Genomic DNA, 23888 nt, shown 5'->3' on the forward strand with positions numbered 1-23888 from the left:
CCCGCGCGCGCCTAAGTTTCTCCCGCGCGCGCCAAAACTGTTCCCGCGCGCCAACCTTTCCCGCGCGCGCCAACCTTTCCCGCGCGCGCGCATTTTCCCGCCCAGGAAGATATGCAGCCCAGGGCGCAGGCGCGATCCCGCGCCCGGGAAAAGTACAAACCCACGGCGCATGCGCGATTGTAATTTGAGAAGACCCAGCCCCCCATCACCGCCCTGGCCCAACCTCTTCCCCTGCCAGCCTATATAAGGCATGACCCTACACTCAATAAACGAGACTTGATCAGGCTATTTGTCTTGTCTCCATTTCTCGTGTTTTCTTGTCTCCTCCATTCCCACTCCCCCTTCCAGGGTCTGTTCGACTGTCCTGCAGGTCGGGACAGGTACTGATTCCTTTGACATAGCAGCATATCTAATATACTGCAGAAGGCCTCTAGAATTAGAGGTAGTGCATAGCATTGCTCAGTTTTCTACTAGAGCAGAGGAATTCTCTATTGGGGGTTTAGCAAAAATAGTACCCTTAACAATACCAGATGGTGGGGGGGCATTGTTTCCCAAAGCCCTGGAGATATATATATATATGTGTGTGTGTGTGTGTTTATATGTATATATATATATGTGTGTGTGTGTGTGTATGTATTCATAAGTCTATTCCAAATATTCTGTGAACTACCAAATATCACTTAACAACAGAATATCATAGGTGCCGGGACAGGAAGGAACAGTCTTCCCCAGATTCAGGAAATAAGCAGGTACAATATTTGCAGATAATTTAAAATCAATAATGAAATTAACCAAAAGTTAGTCTGCTTTTTATATGTAATTATTATTACATATCAGCAATTCCAAACAATCTCAGTGTTAAAATACTCCTCCTCCCTTGAAAAGGTGTTCCCTACAGACATCCCCCAACCTTGTTATGTCAGTGTCCCTTCATAAGTTTCTTCCACATAAAATTGCTAAAGTGTATTCTGTTACCTGTAGCTTAGAACTTTGGCCAATGGAGAGGAAGAGGTGTTAACAAGTCTTAGTTGTCAAGTCTAAGCAGCAGGAAAAGAGATTATGACATTAGCTAGTTGGGTGAAACTGGTTTGGAAGAATGATTACGAGCAGTTTTAGGTAATTTTGACCTATGCAGAGAAATATTCACATGGAAATTAGGAGAAAGAACAATGCTGAACCATTGCTATGAAAATGCAATAGTAGATTAATCATTTTAGCAGTGTTACAGTTGTAATGCAAATGTGCTTAACATATGCTGGACATTGTAGTACTGGTATCTTTATACTTTTACATATTTATATTAAGCATATTTAATTAAATATCAATACTTATTACATGATATAGGTGCATTTTTAGTTCCCTGTTTTAATGTTTTCTTGTGTTTCTCACTTTTTCCCTATTTAGGAAAACCAAAGGAATAGAAAGAGATTGAGAATCCTTGCACAAGGCTACTTAGCAAGAACAGGCTAATGCCAGATTTTAAGCAAGGTATGACTAACTCTAAAACCTATACCTATAGGGAGACAGACTGTGGACAAGATTTCCAAGCAAAGGTTGGGTTTTGAAATAAGGTGGGAAAATGGGAAATATAATAGCAAACTAGGCTATAAGAATTGACTTGAGAAGATATAGATGAAGAAGGTAAGTTTGGAAGAGTGAAGGTCACCCTTCTTTGAAGTAAGATTCATTCCTTTATTCAACATTTACTGAAAAATACGCCAGTCTGGTGCCAGTGCCTGGAGTTGTGGAGGTGACAAACTATAGTTCTGCTCTTGGGAAGACTATGGTCTATGGGTGGACACAGACTCTCGGAGAGAACCCATTACAGTGCTTTAGTGAGTGTTATGAAAGTACAAGTTCCCAAGGGCTACAAGAACCCCAGAGGAGGGCTAGCTCCAGGCTTTCTGCAGGATGCTGTCAGGGAGTCTTAATGGCCAGGAAGAATGAACCCTCCCAGAAGCTTGAGAAGCACTGATGCTCAAGGATCATGACCAAAGGCATGAAAGAAGGAGGCAGCAGAGGGTGTACAATGGGAACAGAAAGCTTCTTGGTGTCCCCGGACCATTAAACGCAAAACCACAGATACCCACGAAAATTGACGCTTGAAACCAAGGAAACTTTGGTTCTATTCTATACTGGCTATTTTGGAGCTAAGTGATGAGAACACATGGACACAGAAGGGAACAACACACATTGGGGCCTATTGGAGGGTGGAGGGGGAGAAGAAGGAGAGGATCAGGAAAAATAACTAATGGGTACTAGGCAGCATACTTTGGTGTTGAAATAGTCTGTAAAACAAACCCCCATGACACAAGTTTACCTATATAACAAACCTGCCCATGTACCCCCGAACTTAAATAAAAGTTAAAAAAAAAGAAAAGGGAGGGAAACTACTATTTATGGAACACCCATTGTATATCTGCCAGAGACAACTTCCCCAATCTGATTTAAGTAATAAGAATAGTTAACACTTTCTGAGCACTTAGTATTTGCAATTTTGTATTGAGACTTTCCTGTGTTGCATTAGCATTACATCAGTGTATTGTCTTAACCTGGAATATTTCTGAGGTGTAGTCTGCAGTGGCTGAATTTTATTCCATTGAATGAATGGATGCTTGCTAGTATGACAACTATTTATTAAGTGCTTATCACATGCCACGTACCATTCTAAGTAATTCATGTAAATTTGCTTCTTTAATATTCATAAAAATGCATGTGAAGTAGGCTTGCTATCATTCTCCTTTTACAGATGAGGAGGCTTTGACACAGAAGTTAAGTCACTTGCCCGTGTCACTCGGCTAAAAAGTGTCTGAGCCATCTTTCAGGACTGGGAATGTGGCTGAGCGTCTGATCTCTTTACCTCAGCTCTCAGGCTTAAGTGACCTCCTTCTACTCCCCTGGAGCAAGTGGCATGCACCTACCTGTATCCATGACTTCCATGGTATCTTAGCCTGATTTAGTGCTGCTAGAAAGATGTACCTGGGACTGACTAATATAAAGAAGAGAGGTTTATTTTGCTCACGATGCTGCAGGTTGTACAAGAAGCATGGCACTGTCATCTGCTTCTGCTGAGGACCTCAGGTTTCTTCTACTTATTGCCAGAGAGCAAACAGGAGCAGCTGTGTGAAGAGATTATACGGCAAGGGAGAGGAAATGAGAGAGGAGGAGGAATTACCTTTTGAACAACCAGTTATCACAAGAACTAAGAGTGCAAACTCACTCCTGTGGGAATAGCACCAAGCCATTCTTGAGGGATCCACTCCCATAATCCAAACATCTCCCACCAGGCCCTACCTCCAACACTGGGGGCCAAGGGGCCGATTTCAACATGATCGAATTTGAGAGGGCCAAACAAACCATATTCAAACCACAGCACACACCGTGAGCTCATGAGTGCAGGGGTTCTGCTGTTTCTATGGAACTCCTGGTACCCAGCTCCAGGCCTAACACAAAGTAGGTGTTCAATAGGTGTTTGCATAAAGACTGCCATGATAAAAAGTCACCATACCAAAAATGTGCATCTGAAAGTGACTCCATGAGATGCTGAGCCCCACGTTATGCTGAAAGAGTCCTTCCTGCACCCTTTGGTAAAGCATGCCTGCACTTCTGTGGCTCAGAATAATGGAAAGTCCCATGGGAAACTTCATGAACTTAACTCGTATAATCATTCTCAATTTGGAATTCACTCCCTTCTTTGCTTCTATATTTAGTCCTCTGCTTTTGGCTGCAGAGACTTGATAAAACTCATTTCTCGAGTGACCCTCAAACCCTGGATTGAAAAATAAATCAATTCAGCTTTGTTTTTAGCTCTTTATTCTCCTCTTTAACAATGTGAAAGCGAATGTTTTCTCTTTTAATCCTAACTGCAACCATTTGGGACTATTTTTATACTTGAGGATACTGAAGCACAAAATGTATAATTAATTTGTTCAAAGCCTCACAGCTACTGGTATGTGGTAATGGAAAGTATAGAATTCCACTCATAAGATCAGCATTTGTCCAGGATTAAAAGATGTATTAATGACCTCAGAAACATCTGGGCATTTGTTGAAATGCACCGGTCCCAGGTCCACTCCAGATGTGCTAACTTTGGGTTTCAGTATCTTTGGGTTTGAGGTCTGGGAATTACATTTTTATCAAGCTCTTTCAATGGTTCTCATGTGTCCTGAAATTGGTAAGGATTTATTTGATCAAGTCGCTGAAATGAATTCTAGAACTCTGACTCTTCCTGATTGGCCATAGCATATAATCTTCCTCCTTGTATTCCTTAGATCAGATTATGTGCCTCTCAAATCCTAAAGTGCAAAATAATGTGTCTGGATATCTGTTAAACTACAGATCCTGATGCAGGAGTTCTCCAGTGGGATACGAGCTCCCAGGTGATGGTGAGGCCAGTGGTTCACTGTGGCAGACACAGGTGCTGCTCAGATCCCCCTTCAAGAAAATACTCACTACCCCTTGCTGAAGAGTGTGACCAGCATTAGCTTCATAAAAGTCCACCTCAACTGTCCAAATGAAGCTGTAGCACTCCCAGTCAATGAGGGAGCACGGTATTGGGACAACGGTCTGGCTATTTCTAATCACAGTAAGACTCCAGGCTGCAGAGTCCTTTTTCCATGGACTCCCATTGGGTTGGCAGAGACTTTGCTGTATGTACTGTGAAGGTCTCGCTGACCTTCTCAGCCCCTCTCTTTTCCTTGCATAGGTATTACTCTTTTTTTCACTCTGAAATTTATGTTTGCACTTGCCTTCTGGAGAACCTAGAAGGCACATCTATCGCCCAAACTTTGAGTAACAAGGAGCTTACATCTTGGCTTCCAAACTTTGAAGCAGCCAAAGGCAGTTGTTCCATCCCTATTGGACTGATCTTATCTCTGAAATCAGGGAACAGACTAAGATGAGCTTAAAACAGAGAAAAGAAGGAGGCCTGTTTCATCACTCTTCTTAATTGTCATGGTTTATTTGGACCCAGCGCTGACTTAGTTTTGTTCCTGATTTCTGAAAGCCAACCTCCTCTTTCATGCCCTTTGCAGGGGATTCATATAAGCAATGACAGTTTTTTACAAAGAAAATCTCATGACAAAATAAATAAACATAATAGATTTATATAAAGCAGTTTGGGCTAAAGTTGGGGATGGGCACAGAGCCCAGCCTGCTGTCCACCTCCAATCATGAAGTTTGTCTTCAGGGCCTTAGGCTCAGTGTGTATCATTTGAAAAACAATTCTTTTCCCATGTTGGCTCTCAGTATAACAGGCTGGAATAATTTTTCACAGCTTCCTAATAGATACCTTGCTTGAAACTGCTATTTAAGTCAAAACCTCCAGTTTTCTCTCAGTGAATTAAAAGGTAATACAGTTTTAATTTTAAGTCCAATTATATCTTGAGAGATGAATCGTACAGGGCTAATCCTTGCTTAGGGCCAAAAGGGAGTGATAAATCATTTGCTTACATGATCAGATTGCTTCCATGCTCCTCTGGGCTGCTAAGAAAACAGAAATGAGTCGTTAACACCAGCCTCTTTGGTGAAAAATGAAATGGAAGGAAAAGTCACGGTAGATGTTTCCTGTATCAGTCAGGATATTTAAGTCATACTGTGGTTAAATAAAATGTCAGTAGCTTATCCCAACACCAGCATTATTCTTATTCATGCCTCATGTCAATCCAGCTCATTGAAGGATCCTGCCTCCTGCAGTTGTGCAAGTACCCCCTGACAGAGACTCCAATTTGATACACACTTGGAGATTATGGCCATGAAGGGAGGTAGATGTGGTGAATACGGTGGAAAGCTTCCATCGATAATTTATAGGCCTCTATCAGTCACATGGATCAGACAAACTTTCAGAGGTAGGGAAGAGCAATCTAATACTGTGTTCCCAGAAGGAGAACTGGAAAATACACCAAATAAAATCACCAGTGGTTCCAATGGCTATTGCACTGTCTTTCAGTCTCTGAACATGATTTCCAAGTAAGGATGAGGCTGAGAGCAGAAGTCCATGTATCACTAAGCATCAAGTTTGGGTAGGCACTTTGAGATATAAAACTCTCAACAATGTTTTGGGATAGGTAAAATTTCCTATTTTACATTTTCTATGGCCCAGAGAAATCCAAGGCTTTTCCTAAGATGAAAGAGCTAGTGCATGAAATCAGGATACTCATCCAGAAATGTCTGACCCTGAAGCCCACATTTGTTTCACTATTCAGTGCCACATACTACATATGGAGATGTTCACCCTTTGAATAAATCACAGTCCTTGATGCTGGAGTGCCATGAAATTGAACCTAGAGAGAAAGGGAAAAAGGGAATAATCAGGCAGAATGAATTTTAAAATTTTTCCAAAGAATAGATTAATCTACAGTAGCTTAAGTGTGCATATCTGCAATAATAATGAACAATTACTGCATTTGTTCTAAGTGTCTAAGCTAACAAAATGTATTTTGTAGCTACCCCAAGAAATAGTACATGAAAAACACATTTTGTTGGCTTAGACACATAGTAATTACCTTTTTGTAACAAAGAGGTAATTATCTCTATAACCCCATGAGATAAATTCAAATTTTAGTTCTGCTGCCTACTAGTGCTATGATCTGGACATATTCATTAAAGTCTTTGAACTTTAATTCCCCTAGTTATTCAATGGATATATTCATACTTTCTACATATTTTACTTGAAAATGAAAATGTAAATAGGATGTTATACCCATTAAATGGCATTAAACATACTAGATGCTAAGTAAAGATAGGCAGGGATCATGTGAGCAAGTAAACAACACAGGCTTTGGGGTAAGACACAGCTTAAATTCAAATCTCAGCCCTTTGTATTTGGCTGCATGAGTAAATGGTTTAACTCCTGTGGCTTTCCTGAGTTAGTGAAATCTGTTGAAAAATGGAGCTAGTAATTCCAGTCTGAAGGGATGCTGTGGGGAATGCATAAGATACCATAAGTGAAATTTTCTAGGGAATAATGATACTCAGCAAATGGTGCTGACCTGTAATTCCCTTGCCAATCACAGACTCATAATGTGAATGTGTCCACCAAAGTTCATGTATTGGAAACTTAATCCACAATTGAACAGTATCAGGAGGTAGGGACCCTGATGAAATGTTTAAGTCATGAGAGCGTCACCCTCCTGAATGCAGTAGTGCCGCTATTAAAAGGGCTTGACATTCATACAGCCAGCAGACACATGAAAAAATGCTCATCATCACTCGCGCATCAGAGAAATGAATCAAAACCACAATGAGATCCTCTCATGACCAGTTAGAATGCATCATTAAACGTCAGGAAACAACGGGGCTGGAGAGGATGTGGAGATAGGAACACTTTTACACTGTTGGTGGGATTGTAAACTAGTTCAACCTTATGGAAAATAGTATGGCATTCTTCAAGGATCTAGAACTATGTACCGATATGATCTCAGCCATCCAACTACTGGTATATACCCAAGGATTATAATCATGCTGCTATAAGCATGCACATGTATGTTTATTGCAGCACTATTCACAATAGAAAAGTTGGAATCAACCAAATGTACCATCTTGTGGACAGACTGGATTAAGAAATGGTGGCACATATACAACCATGGAATACTATGCAGCCCATAAAAAGGATGAGTTTGCGTCCTTGTGGGGGCATTGGGGAAATTTTTTTTTTTTGGGGGGGGGGGCCCACTGGAAACCATCATTCTTAGCAAACTATACAAGACAGAAACCAAACACGCATGTTCTCACTCATAGTGGGAACTGAACAATGAGAATCACGTTGGATCGGGAAGGGCACATACACACCAGGGCCTATCATGGGGAGGGGGAAGGGGGGAGGGATTGCACTGGGAGTTATACCTGATATAAATCACGATTGCTGGGTGCTTGACGAGTTGATGGGTGCCAGCACACCAACAATGGACAAGTATGACCTATGTAACAAACTGCACGTTATGCACATGTACGCACTAGAATTAAAGTATAATATAATAAAATAAAAAAAACAACCAACAAAAAAAAACCCACTTTACTGCTCTTCCTCCCCGACCCACCACCCAATGCTGGACATGGGGTACTGTCTCGGTGCCAATAAACAAAAGGAAGAATTAACCTGGGGAAAAAAAAAAGGGCTTATGGGGTTGGGTTCTCTCTTCTGCCAAGTGGGAACACAGCTTTTTGTCTCTGTTCTTGCTTCCACCTCCCTACACCCTTTCGGTATGTGAGGACACAGGAGAAGGCATCATACAAGAGACTGCACTCGATCTTGGACTTCTCGATTCTTCAGAAACTATAGTAAATATTTCTCGTTATAGAATTAACCAAGTCTGTGGTGGTTTCTGTAACAGCAGCAAAGCTGACTAAGACCATATGATTTTGAGAGAATATTCTCCAAGTCCTCTGAAGTTCTTTTTTTCCTTTTCTTTTCTTTTTCCCTTCTCTTCCTTCCTTCTTCCTTCCTTCCTTCTTCCTTCTTTCCTTCCTTCCTTCTTCCTTCCTTCTTCTTCCTTCCTTCCTCCTCCCTCCCTCCTCCTCCTCCCTCCTCCCTCCCTCATTCCTCTCTCTCTCTCTCTCTCTCTCTCTCTCTCTCTCTCTCTCTCGACCAAATTTTGCTCTTGTCAACCAGGCTGGAGTGCAATGATGCAATTTCCACTCAGTGCGAACTCCGCCTCCCAGGTGGCGATTCTCCTGCCTCAGCTTCCTGAGTACCTGGAATTACAGGCACCCACCACTATGCCAGGCTAATTTTTGTATGTTTAGTAGAGATGGGGTTTCACCATGCTGGTCAGGCTTGTTTCAAATGCCTGACCTCAGGTGATCCACCCAGCTCAGCCTCCTAAAGTGCTGGGATTACAGGCGTGAGCCATCATGCCCAGCCCTCGGAAATTTTGTATGAGTATTCTTGCCTTACAATGGAAAATCCCTTTGTGTTGACCAAGTTGCTTATGGCCTTCATGCTCAACTTCTTCTTGCCTGGGTAAAGACTGATCCTGCTTGGCAAAGTGTATTTCTCTAAATTTTGTTTTCTAAGTCCCACAACCACTTACTTGAGAAAATCCACTCCTGAGGTGCTTCAGTATTTTGGCTCATCTCTTTTTATTGTGAGACATTCCACTAAATCACTTCTGGGTGCTGGGGGAGAGACTCCTAGTAGTTGTTTATCATCCCATCCTCTTTGTGGGGAGAACAATGAGGGACAGAGTGCACCTCTGCTTCAGGGTCCTTTGAAACTTCAGCTTTCTAAAAGCAGGCTTCCCTGATGAGTAGAAAGATGAAGAGGAGCAGGAAAGGCCACAGTCCAGGGCAGTGGAGGAAGGGGAGGAGAGCAGTGGGAAAGTTCTTGGTCAATTCTAGTGCCCAGGATGCAGGCTGATTCTCCAGAAGAGATAGTAAAAGTGTAGGTAGGCATCAGGGAACAGCACAGTAAAGGGAGAAAGTGGCAGAAGGTGGAAGTAGGGCTATGAGGACCAGAGGAGAGATTCATTCTAATTAAAATACCCTCTAGAGATCAAAGGGATCATGAAGTGTGAGTAACTATTGTCTTGAAAGACTTTACCAGGGAAAAACATGCTCCTATACTACCCAAGGCAGTGACACCAATAGAACAGAATATTCAGAAAAGAAGAGAGAACATAACTTCCAGGGGCCGTTCCAGTTAGGGAGGTCAATGCTTACTTGATTTCTGTTATGATTTACTTGACCTTACCCACAACAGCAGCTCTTCTTTCTGGTGGATCAATGGTGGTATCTGTGATTTGTGCCAGTTCAGTATTCAGACACTGATAAACATCTGCACTGATACACTGACCTTCTTGTTTTGATAGACAGTTTTGTTGGAAATAACAAATCCATATGTCAATATGTGACCTCACTCAGGTTAGATTTCTACTATACCCCACAAATAATAATTTATCATGTTTTTGAACTTAAGACCTTTGAAAGTTTTTACCATACTTGCCCTACCTATGACTTCTATATAACATTCACATGCTGAATTTATGTATGTCAATACTTTTTCCCACATGCATTTTTCACTGAAATATAAATCTACAAGGGCATGAACCCTGTCCATTTTATTCACCATCATGTCCCAGCACCTACATTCCACTGGCACATGGTTGATGCTCCATGGTTTTGTTGTGGTTATTAACTGATTAAATAAATGAACAACTATTGAATGAATGAGCAAAGTAGCATAAGAAGACGATAGGCTTGGGAGATAAACACGCTAGCATTTTTTTTTTTTTAATTTGTAAAACTTTGAAGACTAGCAGCCCATGGTGTACCATCAAAGCCCTTCAAGATAAAATCTGGTTTAGGGCATGATACTAGGGAGTGATATCCAGGGCTGCCTTCAATTCTCAGCTTCTGAAATTCATAGTAGCACCTCCTTTGAGTCACTGTGTTTGACTCCCTCACTCACGACGATAATGCTCCATCACCCCACCTCTGAGATTGCCCAGCTCCTCTTTCCTGAGGGTGTGAAGATCAGCCACACAGAAGGCAAAGGCAGCCTCTGAGTACTGTCAGCAGCAGGATCAAGATGGTGTTTAAGTAGGAGGATGAGTCATTAGCACTTAAGTAATTGAGGCTCTGTGGTAATAAAATTGCCAGTAATTTTTTTTTCTTTTCCTCCAGATTCTGTTTTTGTTTTTCCCCCATGAAATGAAATAAGACAATTGCCATGCTTCCCCAGGTGATTTGAAAGGCCAGGATAGAGGTGCCTTTTCAGCGTGATACACAATTTTATATCAAATTACCAGGAGCTGCAGAGAATTGCAGCTAAGTCAGAATCTAATGGACACGGGGTATGATTTATGTAGAGATGGAGTAATAGACAGGGATTTTAAAATTTGATGGAGAGCTGAAGAAATTCAATAAAAACTGGGTCTACAGAGGCATCTTTTACTGTGTGTGAATGTTTTCATAAACACCTTTGAAGAGATAATACTATACAGGTGAGCTTAATAAAAAAGGACTTTCCTTTTCATTCCTGCCAATCTGGCCCTTTCACAAACTCTCCAATGAGAGAGAAATATGGGCTTGTTGGGACTTTTCTTCCTTAGTTATCTAGTTTCCTTTTTCAGCCTTCTAATCTTGCTCCTCGCCTTTCAGCTTTTATTGAATTTTTGCAACAGGAAAGAATTTTGCTAGAAAGGATTTTACTAGAAAGAGCAAGTTAACCTGAATTGCTGACAAATGCAAGGCACTCAGATGCCTAACGAGTCACCTGCAGCTAAAGGTGCAGCATCCTAATGCACCCAGGTATCACTGGGGAGACAAGAAAAAGAGGTAGAGGGAAAAAAAATGCATATATTAGAAAAGACAATTACCCTGGAAAAAGTCTTAATTATGGGTTCTTGGAAAATGTACTGGCACTGGAGCCTAGAGTTCCTGGTTTTAAATCCTGACTCAGCTTCTTACAATCTCTATGACCTCTAACATATGGCTTAATTCCTATGAGTTTTAATTTCTTCCTTTTGAAACAGGAGATGATTTTTCTCCCCAGGATAAATGGACAAATAAATATGATGTATGCGAACTACTATATCCATAGTCTTGGCACCATAGTTCTTCATAAATTCAAATTCCCACTCTGCCTTCTAGAACCATAAAGAAGGCAAGGAGGAAGTGGGAGAGGCAGATTCTTTTCTATCGGACAAGAAGTAAACCATTAATGTGTAAGCGAACTGAACACCTACTGGAATTACACATTCAAACGATTCCCTTTTCATCCATGTGTCTTTTAGCCAGAAAGCAAAACACAGGAGAAGGGTTCTGATTATCTTCGCTTTGGCATCACCCTGAGGCTATGCTGGGGAATGAGAGGAAGCCCTAGGTGGGGGAAAAGAAAGAGGAAAAGCTCAGGATGCCTGGAGGTTCCACTTGAGAAGCTGCACCGATGGAGAGACGCCTTTAAATGACTGCAGACCCAAGGGGAGGAGGAGAGTTTGCTGGAAAGATGATGAGCCTCAGGTTAATCTGCTTGAACACCCACACTGCTCAATTTACGTTGTTGGTGCGTCAACTTTATCTGGTATATTTTCTCCACGGTCAAAGCGAATCCTTACTGCAGCAAAAGAACAGAGGTACCTTGTTAATAAAAGCAGTTTCTCAGCTGGCATGTGGTTGGCCCACACTTCAATATCAATCTGTGTGTCCTTCTGTCGTGTTTTTGAGACGGAGTCCCCCTCTGTCTCCAGGCTGGAGTGCAGTGGCGTGATCTCAGCTCCCTGTAAGCTCTGCCTCCTGGGTTTAAGCGATTCTCCTGCCTCAGCCTCCCGAGTAGCTGGGACTACAGGCACCCGCCACCACGCCCGGCTAATTCTTGCATTTTTAGTAGAGACGGGATTTCACCGTGTTAGCCAGGATGGTCTCGATCTCCTGACCTCGTGACCCGCCCACCTTGGCCTCCCAAAGTGCTGGGATTACAGGCGTGAGCCACCGCGCCCGGCCTGCGTGTCCCTCATTTACATTCTCTTATTCATTCGGTTGATCATCTATTTGTCCTCCAAGTTAAGATCATCTGTTTTACTCGAGTTTACTTCCTTTATTTCACTCCAGAATTAGTCTATTGCCGTTTGGTGTGAACGAGTGGAACGGTACCAGAGGAAGTGAGGAAGGAGGCTGCTCTGTGTGATTAGGCTATCTGTGTTTGCTAATTGGCACTCGTTAAAGTTAGGCTCCTGCCCTCCTGCAGATACCGGAAGACAGGATGTGCTCTCTCCTCGCACAATTACATTTCAAAGAAATGACTTCCACTCCTTAAGAAAGATGTTACTGGATAGTCCAACTGGAAGTAGGTCGGAAGATTTACATCCCAAAAGGAATGGATAACAAATTTATAATTGAAAATTTTCTGAAGTAAATGCTTTAAGAAAGAGGAGATCAGGAGCCTAGGGCCAGGAAAAATTTAATTAATTAATTAAAGGCTGTCTAAAATATGGTCAAGTTGTGTTGAACTTCAAGTCCATCTTAATTACTCCCTCACCAACTGAGGACTGCACGCAGGTTATACGTGGGAGTCCTGCATCTTCCCCTCTCACTGACTCAGAACAGGGGTCTGGAGCACTAATGAATAGAAATGAAAATTCAAGTACACATGCCTACATCAAATGGATAAAATTACTCTATTTTTCCCTTAGTGGAATATTATCACTCCTGAAGACATATAATGTTTTGTCATCTTTTCTGTTCACTTAGGTATCTGTTAGTTCCTAATCCAGCCTCCCCCTGTTTCACTCAATAAAGGCTTCTGATTTCCACTTTCAGATATAGCCTGGGCTCCAGTAGAAGAATACAATAAGGAAATATCCTCTGTGTTGTATTCTAGTAGTGGAACCCAGGCTATACCTGAAAGTGGGAATCAGAAGGATAAATCAGCGAGAATAAAAGGATACACACACACACAGATGTCCTTTTATTTGGGAGACTAATTTAGAAGGTAGCATTCTACTATGATTAGGAATGCAGAGAGTAAGTGAAGCAAGTTTTAAGTGGAAAATTTAGAAGGAGGTTCAATTTTAATAAAATGGAATTGCGGTTTACATAGTAAATTTTTACTTCATCTCTCTGCCCAGAATCACCTATATTCATAATCTAAATATAGGTGATAAAATCTAGGTAAGGTCCTGTTCCTTCCACCATGCTCTTATCATTATTTCTCCCACATTGCTATTCTTAATGATACAATATCACACTTTCTATTCTCTAACTAATCCTGGATACAACCTACTTACCCACCCAGTCTTTTCCTTAAAAAAGGGTCTTCATCTTCCGTAGATGTTCAAACAGTGATCGGTAAAGGAAAAGTGCGCTATGAATGAGGTGGACCCTTGGATTTCTGAAGGCATCAATATTCTTAATAGTTTCCAGGTTCCTTGCCAACAAATCAGCAGAGGTTTAATTTGTCTTCATGAAGTTTTCATTCATCATTGTACAATCTATATTTGATGTTTCTAATTATCCAACTGATGTATTATTTGGAGACCTTCTGAGACTAGTCAAATTCACTGGAAGTTTCTGTTTATTTTATTACCAATAAGAACGTGCATCAGCCAAAAAAAATTTATATTGTTCCATGTTACCCAAGAATATTGTTCATTATTTACTTTAAAAGAAAAGCTGCTCAGGGAAAAGAGAGAAACACTTTAGTAAATTAGTTTTAGTTTATTTTCTCAGCAAAATATATAATAAAATAAGTTATATACGATATACATTATATATGTTATATAATCTTATATAGCTCTCTCCGCCTCTCCTCAACTGTCTATATACCAGCCTTTATACCGTCACTTAACATTCTATAATTAAAATAAAAAAATAAATAAATATGTGTATATGTGTAATATAATGAGGATATACTGCAATATATAAATATAATACTATATATAATATAATATATTAAATATAATAAATGTATTTTATATATATAGTCTATAAATAATATATAATTATTATGATGTTATAAATGATTATATACTATATTATATATAGTAATGTAATTATAATACTAATGGCTACATATGTATCCTTGTTATAATATTATCATTGTATATTATGTACATATACAATGTATAATATACTAACCGAGTTACATATAATCATTTACCCATCATTATATATAATACAAATATTATATATTAAATTAAATGATTTCTATATGTATTTATTATATACTTAATATATATTATATTTTAATCAATTATGATCACGTATCACTATAATAGTCATATATATCATACAGTCACTATATCAAACTATATGTAACTATTATATAAATAATGTATATATACATAGTTTATATATGTACACTATTATCATATTAGTTATACATAATATCACAAATGAATATCATAATATATAATCATTATATCATAGGTTATATATTATATATAAGTGTTACTAATACATTTCATTATATAATTATCATATTTATGATATATAATATTGTTATATATTTATGATATATAATCATAGCTATATAGTAATAATTATATATTATGATATATTCATATAGTTATATACAACTGGCATGATATACATTTTATTATATAGTAATACCATTAATATATTATTATGATATAATATTGTTATATATTATTATATCAACTATTATATATCAATAGTACAGTTAATAATTTACCATACCTTATATACTATATACTTTTATATATAATACATTATATATATAAATAAAATATTTATCATAATGTATTTAATTATGTACTTAATATATTTTTAATCATTACTATCACATAATACAATTATATATATAATAAAATATATGTTTTATGTATTATGGTATACTATCTATTGATAGTACATGTTTTTATACATGAATAGTCAAAAATATATATTTAAATATTTGGGTTACCAATAGTAAGGCTCCATCTTTAATCCACCCCCCTCCCATGAAATTGAGTATAACTAAGTAAATGACAGTTTTTTACTCTGATTTATTAACCTACCCCACTTTTCTTATCAGTTTAAAGATGACAAGTGATCTTATATGGTGCCTAATTTTGGCTATGGGCCAAGGTTGGAGTGCTATTTAGATAGAGTATTATTCGGCAACTAGTATGCTGATTCACCTATGATGGGGTTGCTTTATTTTCTCAGTTCTTATTCCTCCTAGTATCCGTGGCTTCTTGCCATATGACTTTGGCAGTCTACTCTTATTAAAGTCAGTCCTCATTTACGCTGTGCTTGCATGGGATTTTTGGGTCAAGGTCCCAAAGACTAGGTCTAGTGTTTCTACTACTCCTCCTGGCACTTCTGCCATCACCAAAACAATAGGCACCCACCCCAGGAGCCATTGGCTCTAGGAAGACCAAGTAGATCTGGGCTGAATACTGCAGTTGATAGTAACTGACCAGCAATACGTGAACAAGAATAAATGATTTATGTTAAAAAGTCCAAACTCACTGCCCTGCTGCAGAGTCTTAGAAGAGCTTGGATTGGTGCTTGTGGTCTTAGCCCTGAAGTCCAGCGAGAATTTCTTGCTTCTCCCCTGAGTCTTGTGCGTCTCATCATTCAGCTTGGTCTGCGACTGAACATAAACCAAAGAGAGTAAGGGCGCTATATGATAGGCCTGGTTCCTGGAATAATGTGGCGTATCTGGGTGAAAACTACATGTAGGCATGAACTGACCCAACTACTTCCCAAAGCATACTGGAAGCTGATGGCAACTGAAAACCTTTCCTTCTTCTTCCTTTTCCTTCTCCTTTCCCTTTCCTCTTCCCTTCCCCTTTCCCGTCCATTCCCATCCCTTCCCATCCTTCCCCTCCCTTTCCTTCCCCTTTCCCTTCCTTCCCTTTCCTTCCCTTTCTGTCCCTTTTCCTACCCCTTCTTTCCCCTTCCCTTCTCCTCGCCTTTTCCTTTCCCTTTCCCTTTCCCCCCCTCCCCTCCCTTCCTCTCCCCGCTCCTCCCTTCCTTTCCCTTTTCCCTTCTCTTCTCCTCCATTCCATTCCCCTTTTCTCTCCCCTTCCCTTCCCCTCCTCTTCCCTCCCCTCATTCCCTTCTTTTCCCTTCCCTTCCGTTCCCTTCTGTCCTTTCCTTCCTTCCCTATCCATTTCACTTCCCCTTTCCTTCCCTTCTCCTTCCCCTTCTCCTCCTTCCTTCCTTCTCCTTCCCTTCCCTTCCTTTCCCTTCCCCTCCTCTCTCCCTTCTTTTCCTTCCCTTCCATTTCCATCTTCCCTTCCCCTTCTCCTTCCCTTCCTCTTCCCCTTCCCTTTCTTTCCCTTTCCCTTTCCTTTCACTTCCTTTCCCTTCCCTCCCCTCCCCTTCCTTTCCCTTCCCCTCTCCTTCCCTCCTATCCCCTTCCCATCCCTTTTCTTCCATTCCCTTCCGTTCCCCTTTTTCTTTCCTTCCCTTCCCTTTCCTTTCCTTCCCTTTCCTTCCTTTCCCTTCCCTTATCTTCCCCTCTCCCTTCCCATTCCTTCCCCTATCCCTTCCCTTCTCCTTCCTTCCCCTTTCTTTTCCCTTTCATTTTCCTTTCCCTTTCCTTTTCCCCTTCTCTTTTTCTTCCTTTCCCTTCTCTTTTCTTCCTTTTTTTCCTTCCTCCACCTCTTCTTACTCTTTTTCTTATCTTCATATTTATCTTTGTCTTCCTCCACCCCTCTTACTGGCAGCTTCCATGATAAAATTAACATGAGCAAAACAGAAAACATCCAGTTTCTAGACATGGTCACATCTTAGATAGCAAAGCTGTCTGGGAGTCCTGTGACCCAAGGAGCTAGATGAGTAACCATCCCTTTGGTTGGAGTAAGGGCAGTGGCCACAATCACCAGTGAAGACAGATGTGCTTACTGGGGCAGCAAGCCCACGATGGCCCTCAGCCGCAGCAGCAACAGCGAACAGCAACATACAAAGACACATGCACCTGGGGGATTGCTTTTCCTCACCAAAGACAAGATGCCATGTCCTGAGAAACTCAGAACATGTTACAAAACATTCCTATGCACTAAATGACAGTTAATTTTTATCAATTATTCTACAGACAGCATGTATCCTAATAATATATGAACAATAGGAAATGAATATTTATTGTGTAAGCATAGAAGAGTAAAATTTTTGTCTTAGTCTGTTAGTGCTTCTAGACAAAATACCATTGACTGAGTAGTTTACAAAAACCAGAAACTTATTTTCTTACAGTCTAGAGGCTGGGGAATCCAAGGTCCAGGCATGGGTGTTCAGTGTCTGGCAAGGGGCCCAGTGTCTCCCTCCAAGAGGGAGCCTGTTGCTGTATTTTCTGGAGAAGAGGAACATTGTGTCCTCACATGGCAGAAGGCAAAGGGGAAATGAGCCTTTTTAATCAAGGTTGTCACCCCATTCACAAGGGAGGAGGCCTTATGGCCTAATCACCTCCTAAAGTCCCCACCTCTTCATAACTTCACATTGGCCACCCTTGAGGAGCTAGAGGGGATCCTTTCAAACTACAGCACACAAGATGGTAAAATTACACAGTGATGTGAAATCCGCATCCCTTAAAACCTCCAAGATGTTGCCAGAAATCTATCAGAACTAGCCATAAGACGAAACTATGGTATTATCTACGAGGAGTCTGAAAAATATATAAAGAAATCCTGCCTATGATGCTTTACTTTATTCAAAGTAAAAATTCTATTTTTTAAGTAAGTGTTCCACAAATGTTCATCCTTCTAACTCTTTAAAGATGATCAATACTAACTCTAAACACTGAGGGAGAATGGTGTTCATGCTTCATGTGGTATTATTGCAGATGATTGAGTGGAGGTGGCTTGGACAAAGGAGAGCTTTCTGTTCAGAGTCTGCTTTCTTCTGATGTTTTTGATGTGTTTATTTATCCACATAAATGTCATATATTGTACTTATAAATGCACAAATCTTGGGTTGCAAGATTTTCTGCCTGCAGTGAGATGTACATTATCTTCAGGAGCTAAATATTTCTTAAGTTTCTCATTTCAGTCTAAAAGCAAACAACAGTTAAAAACAATGCAAATGGCTATCAATTGTGACTTTCTGAGTTATTCTAAGACACAGACATGAATGTCCTATGCGTCTCGTTTCACGCTGCTGGCTTTTTGAAACAATCCTAAGTAAGGAAAACAGTCTAAGTCAAGTGCAGGCTCTAGTTTGAGTCTAATGGTCTCAATACTGGCATTCAGTTACCCAGCATGACTCTAGGCCATCTGTGTGTCCACTCACTGGGCCTACTCCACTCCTGCAAAAGCTTCTACCTGTGTGTCTCAGTTGGCACTTGAGAGTGGATACTTAACCACCTTTGAAATAGGCAAAGCCTGGGGCAGAAAGTGAGGCTTCGGGAAAAGCAACTTGAGAGTTGAAAAAGTTTACTTTCAGGGCTCCATTCGGAGGGGACAAGTGGGATTCAGGTATCAGCAGGAGAGATGTTCAAGAGAAGACTGTGGAAGGAAAGTGAAGTGAACCTCAACCAGTAATGAGATAGAGAAATGTGTTCTTGGCTATTCTCTGAGCATGGTCTTCTGTCTGCAACTTTGTGTTCTGAGTGAAGCCCTATCCACTACAGTTGTCAGGCAGCACATGCCACAGTATTCAGAACAGTTCGGAGCCACACGGCCTGAGTTCAAGCCCGCTTTCATGGTCTGCAACTCCTTGGTGTATCAATTTGTCTAAACCTGAGTTCAGTGGCAGGAAGTCTACCTTTCTGCATATAAATAAGGACATTTTTCATCGTCAGATTTACTAGCAGTAGGGGTATATTTGAGCCTTCACAATCTTAGCTTTTTTTTTTTTTTTTTTTTGGTAATAGGGTTTCATTCTGTCATCAAGGCCGGAGTACAGTGGCACAATCATAGCTCAGCCTTCTGAGTGTCTGGGACTATAGGTACATGCCATCATGCCCAGCTAATTTATTTATTTATTTTATACTATTTTTTGTAGAGATGGGGGTCTCACTTAGTTGCCCAGGATAGTCTCGAACTCCTGGCATCAATAAATTTCTCCCACCTAGGCCTCCCAAATTGCTGGGATTACAAGTGTGCCTTTTTCGATATAAGTCAATTAGCCAGTCTGTTTTCATTTTATAAAAAAAAATAGAGAAGAGTTCTAGTTATTAATACACTTGTATCTTTCAAGAAAAAATTGCCTTCCTCATAGTGTTATTGTAAGTCTTAATTGTATATCTCTTTAATATATCCTGACACATAGAAACAATAAATAAATGGAAGCTGTTACTCTTGATGTTTTGCTATCAATTTTGATATTTTATCACATTCTTTCTGTTCTTGTCATTTCTATGGATACATCAGGGAAAAAGAAGCATGAGTCATTCCCGTAAACTTAACTCCAGGTAGGCAAGGGATCTACTCAGGAAAGTGTTTTCTTGAATGTAAGACTGTGAATTCTTAGAAAAGTATCATGAAAAAAGATCAGCCTTTGGGGTTAGGAAGAGTCATATTTGACGTCAGTTCTGACATTTTTCAGCTCAAAGGACTTCGCTGAACTATCCAGTAAGAATGGTAGTTCGTACTTCCTAAGAAGCTGTAATTGCCAGACACTGATCTAACTGGTTTACATGTATAAGTAATTAACTTTCATAAGGCCCCTTTCAGATTAATGCTATTTTTATTTCCATTTCTTAGACAATGAAAACAATCCAGAAAAAAATGATGGTAACTCACTGTGCTCTGAAGTAGCTCAGGCTCCAAGGACTGTGACTTAACTTACTTTTTTTTTTTTTTTTTTTGAGACGGCAGTCTCGCTCTGTTCGCCCAGCCTGGATCAGTGGCCCGGATCTCAGCTCACTGCAAGCTCCGCCTCCCGGGTTCCCGCCATTCTCCCGCCTCAGCCTGCGAAAAAGGGTAGGGGGGGGGGGGGCCTGGGACTACAGGGCGCTCCGCCACCGCGGCTCCGGCTAGTTTTTTGTATTTTTAGTAAGACGGGTTCACCGTGTTAGCCAAGATGGGTCTCGATCTCCTGAACCTCGTGATCCGCCCGTCTCGGCCTCCCAAAGTGCTGGGATTACAGGCTTGAGGCCACCGCGCCCGGCCAGACTTTAATCTTTCTAAGCAACACCCCATTCCACTTCATTTTCTCCTATGCAATGGGAGTGATTCCCACTATTCAAGGCTTCATTTGTGAGGGATTAAATTCACCAAACTTTAGTAAAAAATCCCTACACACTGATTCGCCACACTCTAATTACATTTAAATAATGACTTTTATCATTAAGTTTCTTGGTTCCAAGCAATAGAAAGCAACTCTTGCTAACTAAAGCAAAAAAAAAAAAAAAAAAAAGGAATTTAGTAAAAGGATTTTTGGTAGCTGAAATAAGTGTAAGAAGGCTGAAAACCAGGCTACTCAAACAGGCAGGACCCAGAAGAAATTTTGTATCATATGTAACAGCCAAAGAATGGATGCCTCCATACCTGTTTATTTAGGAAGTTGATGTACATACCATCATCACCTTTTCTCCGACATATAGCCACTGTTAGTGTTTCTTCAAAGTGTAAGCAACAAGACTGAATCAGTAATACAGTCTCCTAAAAAAGAAATGTCTAGAACTGCATAACTTCACTGCTGATTTCTATGCAAGTTTTAAAGAAGAAATAATACTAATTCATCTCAAACTACATCAAAAACTTAACATGGAAGGAATACTTCCTAACTCATTTTACAAGGCCAACATTACCCTGATAGTACCAAAACCAGGGAAGGAAAACAGAGAAAAGGAAACTACAGGTCAATATCCTTGATGAAAATAGATGCAAAATTCCTCAACAAAATATTAGTGAACTGTCTAACAACACATCAATAAATAAAGAACACCACCATGATCAAGTGGGATTGATTCCAGGAACACAAGAATAGTTCAACATACACCAATAAATGCGATATATCACCTCAACAGAATAAAGGACATAAATCATGTGATCAGTTTAGTAGATACAGAAAAAGTATTTGACAAAATACTTTTAAAAACTCTCAATATCATGAAAGGATGTTGAATTTTGTCAAATGCTTTTCTGCATCTATGGAAATGATCATATGATTTTTGGAAAGTACCACAATATTTGCAAGCTATACATAATTTTGGAAAGTACCACAATATTTGCAAGCTATATGTAATTTTTGGAAAGCACCACAATATTTGCAAACTATATATAATTTTTGGAAAGTACCACAATATTTGCAAGATATACATAATTTTGCAAGGAAAGTACCATGACACAATAAAGGCCATATATGACAAACCCAAAACTAAAATCATACTGCATGGGGAAAAGCTGAAAGACCTTTCTCTAAAAACTGGAACAAAATAAAGATGCTCACTTTCACTACTTCTATTCAACATAGCTCTGCAAGTCCTAGCCAGAGCAATTAGTCTAAAGAAAAGGCATACAAATTGGATAGAAGGAAGTAAAATTGTCCTTATTTGAAAACAGCATGATCTTATATATGGAAAAACCTAAAGGCTCCATCAAAACCTCTTAGAACTGAAAACTAATTCAGGAAAGTTGCAGGCTACAAAATTAGCATACAGTATCTTATTATTTTTGTAGCTATTAAAATAAAAGTGTTTTTGTAATTTTGGTTCAGATAGTTCACAATTAACATGTAGAAACACTAATTCTTTCTGTATATTAGTTTTTTTGTACTGTAACTTTACGGGGTTAGTTTGTTAGTTTTGAGATATTTTGGTATTTAGGTTTTTCTAAATATAAGATCATGTTGTCTGCAAACAGTGACTTACTTCCTCATTTCCAATTTATATTCCCTTTATTTTTGTCTGTCTTGTCTAATTGATCTGGCTAGGACTTCCAGTACAATGTTGAGTAGAAATAGTGAAAGTGGACATCCTTGTCTTGTTATAGATCTAAGAGGAAAAGCTTTCAGCTTACCCTCATTCAGTATATTAGCTGTGGGTTTGTCATATATGGAATTTATTGTATTGAGGCACTTTTCTTTTACACCTAATTTGTTGAGTGGTTTTATTGTGAAAGAATATTTAATTTTGTCAGATGCTTTTTATGCACTTACTGAAATGATCATTTAATATTTGTAATTTATTCAGTTGAGGTGATAAATCATTTATTGATTTGTTTATGTTGAGCCATCCTTGCATCCCTGAGATGAATCCCACTTGATCACAATGAATAATCTTTTAAATGTGCTGTTGAATTTGTTTTGTTAGTATTTTGTTGAGAATTTTTGCATCTATACTCACCAAGTTTATATGACATTTCTTTTCTTTTTTTTTGTTTGTTTGTTTTATCCTTGTTTGGTTTTATATAATGGTAATGGCAGCCTCAGAAAATGAATTTTGAAGTATTGCCTTTCTTTAAATTTTCTGATATAATCTGAGAAAAGTTGGTATTAGTCCTTCCTCAAATATTTCATGGAATTCCTCAGTAAAGACATCAGGTCCTAGACTTTTTTTTGGTTAGAAAACTTTTTACTATCAATTCAATTTTCTCACTTGTTAATGGTCTGCTCAAATTTTCTACTTTTTCAGAATTTAATTTTGGGAGGTTGTATGTATTCGAGAATTTCTTCTACATTAAAAAGTTTGTTGATGTATAGTTGTTCATAATTGTCTGTTCTAAATCTATGTATTTTTGTGGTATCAGCTGTAATGTCTCTTTTTTCACTTCTGATTTTATTAATTTGTGTCTTTCCTCTTTTTTCTAAATAAATCTGGCTATGATTTATCTTTTTATATTTTCAAAACAACAATTATTCATTTTGTTGATGTTTTAAATTGATGTTCTAGTTTCTATATTATTTACTTCTGCTTTGAGCTTTAATATTTTCTTCATTGTGCAAAGTTGGGGCTTATTTTTTTTTATGTTTGCAGATTTTGTGTGGTGCATCATTAGGTTGTTTTTTAGAAAATTTTCTTTTCTTAAATGTATTTGTTTCTCCAGGTCTTCTCTATACACACTTCTATAATGTAAATACTTATTTGTTTATTTAATAGTGTTCCATAAGTCCCATAGGCTTTTAAAATTCTTTTTAAATTTAATTTGTTTCTCTGACTGGATTATTTTTAAAGACCTGTCTTCAACTTCAGATATTTTTTTTCATCTGCTCGATCTAGTCTGTTGCTAAAGTTCTCTGTTGTACTTTTTATTTTATTCATTGAATTCTTCACCTCCAAGGTTTATTTGGTTCTTTTATATGATATCTATCTTTCTTGAATTTCTTATTCAGATTATGAATTGTTTTCCTGATTTCATTAAATTGCCTGTGTTGTCTTATATCTCATTGAGGGTCCTTGAGATCACCATTTTGAATTCCTCTTCAGGTGTTTTAGAAATTTCCTTTTACTTGGGGTCTGTTACTGGAGAATTATTATATTTCTTTGGGAGAGTCATGCTTCCTTGTTTGTTCATGTTTCTTGTGTCCCTACTTTGACATCTGCACATAGAGTGGAACAGCCACCA

The sequence above is a fragment of the Rhinopithecus bieti genome, unplaced genomic scaffold (assembly GCF_001698545.2).
Source record: "Rhinopithecus bieti isolate Rb0 unplaced genomic scaffold, ASM169854v2 scaffold_34489, whole genome shotgun sequence".
Lineage (NCBI taxonomy): Eukaryota > Metazoa > Chordata > Mammalia > Primates > Cercopithecidae > Rhinopithecus > Rhinopithecus bieti.